This window comes from Barbus barbus (genome assembly GCF_936440315.1).
Source record: "Barbus barbus genome assembly, chromosome: 10".
NCBI lineage: Eukaryota > Metazoa > Chordata > Actinopteri > Cypriniformes > Cyprinidae > Barbus > Barbus barbus.
Genome location: NC_136738.1, coordinates 27393725 through 27399724, shown reverse-complemented (window position 1 = coordinate 27399724; position 6000 = coordinate 27393725). Strand labels below are relative to the sequence as shown.

Below are 6000 nucleotides of genomic sequence, written 5' to 3'. Positions count from 1 at the left end.
GATTTCTAACGTGAAATTACGAATTCTATATAAATACTATGGCGAAGTATTAGTTTATGAATATTGCTGACGTCGTGTGGCTGCCATCCAATAGCGTAGGCTCACTCTGAATATTAATGACACCACGCTGACGTTCTAGCTAACTGTCCAATGGCGAAATGCCAATGGTGAATATTAATTAGCTGAGGTTGACGTTGTTTAGTAACCTGCCAATGGCGAAGGCTTGTGTCATGAATAATACTCCAGCAGCCATCACCATAGTAGGATTCATAAACTCGAGCCAGGACGCGGCGCATCGCCTCAGTCTGCAACACAGAGGGACGCCAAGTCTGTTCAAGTTTACCGGCTAACATCGGCTGTTCAGGTAAGTGAACCTCTGGAGAATTCATATGCAAATGCTTTAATATTGACAACCGCTCAACTTCATTTCAGTGAGAGAAATACAGCAACTTGAAGCATCGAGCCAGTATTTGATAATCCATCCCCAGTGTGTGATTTATTAATGTTTTAGAGAGAAATCTCACGTTTTTGGAGAACCAGAGCGCATATTTCATTAACAAGTTTGGCAAACACTTTCACCTTAAGTTACCTGTTCGTGCCGCTTTCTAATTCAGCGTCAAAGCAGTTGTCGCTCAAGGCATCATAGCCGTTATATCTCAGCTGACGCGATAGAGATGGCAATAAAAACAAAGAAAGAAACAACAAAGTTTACACTGGTAGCGAATAAGGTTTTGAGACATATATAACAGTCATTTAAAAGACTTAAAGGGACAGTTCACTTAAAACAAAACACTATCATGATTTTTGATGAATGATTTGTTTGAATCGGATCTTCTCAATTAATCGCCAGTTGATAAATCCAATGTACTGTAAATGATTCGTTCATGAATCAAACTGATCCGGTTCATTAGGTTGACTCAATAAACTGGTTTCAACGATCCGTGATCTTGCATCTGTTTTTGACCTTCCATCTTTTATTATTTGAGAAAAATATTTATTTAAATAATAATAAAAAAATACAAAAATATTATTAATGAATATTAATAAGCAACATTTATAAATAAATAGGCAATTAAATGAATATAATTAAAACTATATATATTAATTGTGAAATGTATTATATAATTATAATTAATTCATATAATGTAAAATATTTTGTCAATATATATCCATTAGTTCTGTGGTGTTCAACATCAGAATATCCTCATCCCTGTATATTGATTATAGCCGTTTTTATGTATATTGATAGAAATGTGGGCAAAAGAGAACAGACAAATAAGGATAGTGACAGTGAAATGGAAGTGCATGTATGCCAGTAATACGGGATTGAGCGTCTTTCACAGTTTGATGTCATGTTTTTGCGTTTGTCCTTGGACTAAGTAATCCTGTCATATTTGTATTTCTACAGTAGGCCTCATAATATATGCTGAATTTAAGCTCTGGTCTTTGTGTGTTCAGACAACCTTTGTTCATTTATTAATTTGAATAGTTGTAAATATATTAGAAATGTCCTAAATGGATGATTGCATGCTGGTTAGAAAGTTTCATTCATGCATTATTTCAACAAAATGTACTTAGTTTAATGCAGCCAGAGGCTTTGACCTTTTATGTCAGTTTCTGTGTGGGCTTGTTGCGCTCTCTCTCTTTTTCTTACTCTTTTTCTCTGTGTAATGTGAACATAAGGCAGAAGATGTGGCTTCTCACATATTCTCCCTGAAGTGTGGTCTACCTGTACATAATTAATAGAGCACTTAAGTCCTTTCCTCATCAGGACTAATTTGTTCAGCAGTCATGCCTTGAAAAGCAAAACACTTTGTAGGCTCACCTTGGGAAATGGGTTTTTTGGAACCTCTTTTCATAAATGCATATTAGTCCACCTTTGTTCTAGGCATCCTGAAGATAAATGTACCAACGGTGACAAGAAGTAAGTGTTAGCAGGCACAGAATAGTATAGCGCACATGCTTATTTTTCCCCTTCCTTCCCTGCTTGCTTCCTTCTCCATTTCATTATTCCCACACATCCTTTCTTCTTGGTGGAGTTTCTAGAGCGTTTAATAAGTCAGAAATATTGTATTATGGAACTCTGATCTATGCATTTTTGAAAGGAAAGAGATCTGTCTAATTCGACTTTGTACTTCAGCTCAGCACAAAATTGTAACCCAAAGCTCTCAAATGTTCACAGGGATGTTATTATACCTGCTGTCTCCGCCAGAAATATAGGAGCTGGTGATGTGCACTTGCTTGCTCAGTAAGTGTGGAGTAGCACTTGTAGAGAGAAAAATCAACGAGTTCCCTTTCTGCACGGCAGCATTACAGCATCTCTTTGCTGCTGTTTAGTATCTGTGTTAATCACACTCATAAAATTTCAATCAACATCATGCTGCTGCTTGTTATACAGAAGATCTGATGTAAGATCCAGAGAGAAAATGCTTGTCTGTACAGTATTTAACCTCCTCACCTCCACTAATGCTTATACAAGGTTAACAAGAACATCTTGGCCATTTCAATGATATCTTCAAATGAAAGGTCGGAGCACTTTGGGGTTATTCAAGGTCAATAAGAATATCTCGACGACGTCATAGATTTGCTTAAAGGTGAATTGTCATTTCTGCGCCACTAGAAACATTACATGGAATTGGAAAAAAATAAGGTTTGTTTTCAAGCGGTTTTCCAGAATGCTCCTCCTGTCTGTTATTGGTTGGTTTAATAAATATGATGTTACTTTATACACTGTCATCTATTTGAAAGGAAGGCTGATGCCCTGCAGATTTGGTGGTGGCATGAAATTTTCAATGTGTAACTCGCAGGTTTACTGCAGGAATTGAGTTTCTTGGTGATAACTGAACAGCGTGTGTCATCTTGTAGCGTGATATGTGTCTGCAGCAGGGAAGCAAACTTGTCACCTTTTGGCAAACTTTGCTGTTTTGAATCCAAAATAGTTAGTTTGTGTGATTTGCGTAGATCAGATGAGTTTTTAAAATTGAAACCAAACTTGGCCCTATTAATTTTTCATGTTCTGGGTTTTATTGTGCATGATTCACATTATTTAAAATAAAATACTTTGTTTTTCGTCATTTTTTTTATCATACAGTATGTAATAAGTTCCCCTGCCTCTTGAAAATAAATACCCATAAATTCCTTCTACTTGTTTTTTTTTTTTTTTTTTTTAACCACTCTCCTATTCTAGGTTGGGTCTGTAAGATTTATATATGTTTTAAAGATATTACTGCTTTTACATAGGAAGGACGCATTAAATTGATCAAAAATGACATTTATAATGTTGAAAATGAAGCTTTGCATCACAGGAATAAATTACATTTTACAATATTTTTAAAATTCAATAATATTTCTCAGTATTACTGTTTCTACTGTATTTTTGATCAAATAAATGCAGCGTTGGTGAGACTTATGTCAACAGAACAGGTTGCAAATGGCAACATGTTCTCATTAAATGAATAATGTATAGGCTAATCCTAGTTAGCGTGTTGTCATGATCACTGGAAACCGAGTTGCAGAACTCACCCACGTACAATTCCAGAAAAATGTTATGTTTCCTCATATTTCCCCAGTATTGGTTCCAGACCATACATTTGTGCATTATTTACAGTAAACAACTCACATGGGCCATTCTTAGTAATTTGTTTCATACTCCACATGAATGTTATTGTTTGCCTCATGTTTTTATTTTTTCGTTCTCCAGACACTGACTCTATTGTGGTCGGATATCTTTTCCGTGTGTTGCACAAAAGCCATGCTGCCATGATGCCACCATAAAGGCTGCTTTTGTGGTATAGCTTGTTCCTCCTGCAGCTGTGAGATGCCTGTTTAGGTGACTGGTAATTAGTCCCATTCTGTCTTCCGTGATTTATGGAGCTCACCGTCATGCCTGAAAGTGATCCACGAGCCAAAAAGGCAGACGTTCTGCACAGGCGAGCTAGTTATGATTTCATATTTTAATAAAATTATTTAGGTTAACCTAGTACAAACTCAAACCATTAATCGGCCCTTTACTTTATAGTGTATTTTTGTGGCTTTTTTTGTTTCCACATTGTTACTACTATAATAGATGTCTCTGTATAAAGTCTGACCCAGTGCTATTCCTCAAGTTTTGAGACACATCTGACTATTTTTTGACGTTATTCCATGTTTTTTGATACAAATTTTTCTACCACTCTAGAATCTGACACATTTCTACTGCCACGCAGTATATCCCATCATCTCGCCGCACCCCAGTAATGTCTATTAACATATGTCTCAGTTGGTCTAACAGTCATTTGTCATTGTAGCGCGATACTACAGAGAGTCTGTTACCAGCTAAATTATATAAAAACTAATTTGCTGTTAAGGTCACGACTGCTGTGGAGTGACAAGCAATTGTGACGTGACGTCTGACGTGACCTGAATTTGCATGTATATTACTGTCAATGTACACACACACATGCATGTACGCATACCTTCGTCATTGTGTGCGTAGCTCCTTTGACCTTACATTTATTTTTACTGATGGAAAAGCCCAGGAGGGGGCTGCTGCTCCTGGCTGGATATGGAATGGGGCAGAAATAAATTGCCTCAACATCTCCTGCGTCTCTGCGGAGTTTAACGAATGATAACGTAGCTGGGAAACTAGGATATTGGGAAGGTCAGCTAGTTCTAGTAATTAGCTGGAGGGATGAAGATGGAAGGTGAAAGAGGGAGAGGGGAAATACTCCTCTTTGGAAGGGCGTAATCACTCTTACTGTATTTTTTCTGACAGGACTGGGAATATTTTGAGAGACTTGTCAAATAATTGGAATGGGACAATTTGGGGAGACAACAACAATATGGTTCCGGAAGTAAATGCCTTGTTTATTTTCTCCAGAGGGAAATTTGTTTTAACAATAACTTCTAAACCTTTCAAGACCATCTTGAATGTTCTACCATGAACTTTGAGATTGTGAAGCAAAAGAACGGCTCTATTATATTGCTTATAATCAAATATTATAATTAAACTCAGAGCCTTCTGGTTTGGTTCCTGGTTTAGAAAAATCTTTTTAAGTCCTCTGGAGAAAATTAATTTTCATATTTCCGTACCTCAGGATCACAAACAAAAAAATAATTATTATTTTGTTCATCACTGTTGTGCTGTAACTGCCCGATCTCATGGCAATTCGTACATATTTTACGAGGTGGCTAATTCGAACTAATTCGTATGACCTCACTCGTACAAATTCATACGATTTTTGCTTTGTACGAATGACCTACACCTAACCCCGCCCCTAAACCTACCCGTCACTGAGGTTTAGACAAATCATACAAAATCGTACGAGTGAGGGCGTACGAAGTCGTACGAATTAGCCACCTCTATACGAATTGGTCATGAGAGAGAGTTGGCTGTTAAAATAATTTCATTGGCTTTCCCTTTGGCCCGACCCTGCCTCGTCTTCTGCTCCCTATCCCCAGTGTGGATGTCTCTGTGTGCATCTTTTCTTTAACATCCATTAAGCTCCTTTTATTCGTTAGCCATTTTATTTTGTTCTTGCGTTCAAGAGTCAAATTCTGAGCTACTGTAGGGGTCCCATCGAGCTGATGCTAAGTTGGCCAGTTCCTGCTTGTTAAAACCCCAGTTTGTCACGTGCGTTTATATTTGTAATGTAGCTGTGAGAAATCACACCACGTGCCGATGACAAGGGACAGATGCGATGGGTGCCGAGAGAGAGAGCAGCACAGGGACTGAGACAACATTACATTTCCCAAAGAGAGACAAACAGTTACAGTGTCTTTTGCATTATGAAATACTGCACAACACACGTGTGAATTGACATGACAGATTTTAAAAGGGTCGGTGGATGCCCATTTTACACAAGTTTATATGTTTCTTTAGGGTCTTAATGAAAAGTCTATAACATACTTTGGTTAAAATTTCTCAATGGTAGTGTAAAAAAACACCGTCTTTACCCTGTCAATATCAGCTCTGTTTTCAGCACGCTAATCTAGTCCATGCTACTTTAAATGCCATTGAGC

The 6000-nt window shown here is 37.5% G+C and overlaps 1 protein-coding gene across 1 annotated transcript in view; it reads left to right on the top strand.

The window, feature by feature from the left end:
- Positions 1–262: 262 nt before the first annotated feature.
- Positions 263–6000, top strand: part of znf385b (zinc finger protein 385B) — a 124517-nt gene continuing 118779 nt past the window's right edge. The window contains exon 1 of the mRNA XM_079426936.1: positions 263–364. The gene's annotated coding sequence lies outside the window, so the exon portion shown is untranslated. The remainder of the gene's footprint in view (positions 365–6000) is intronic.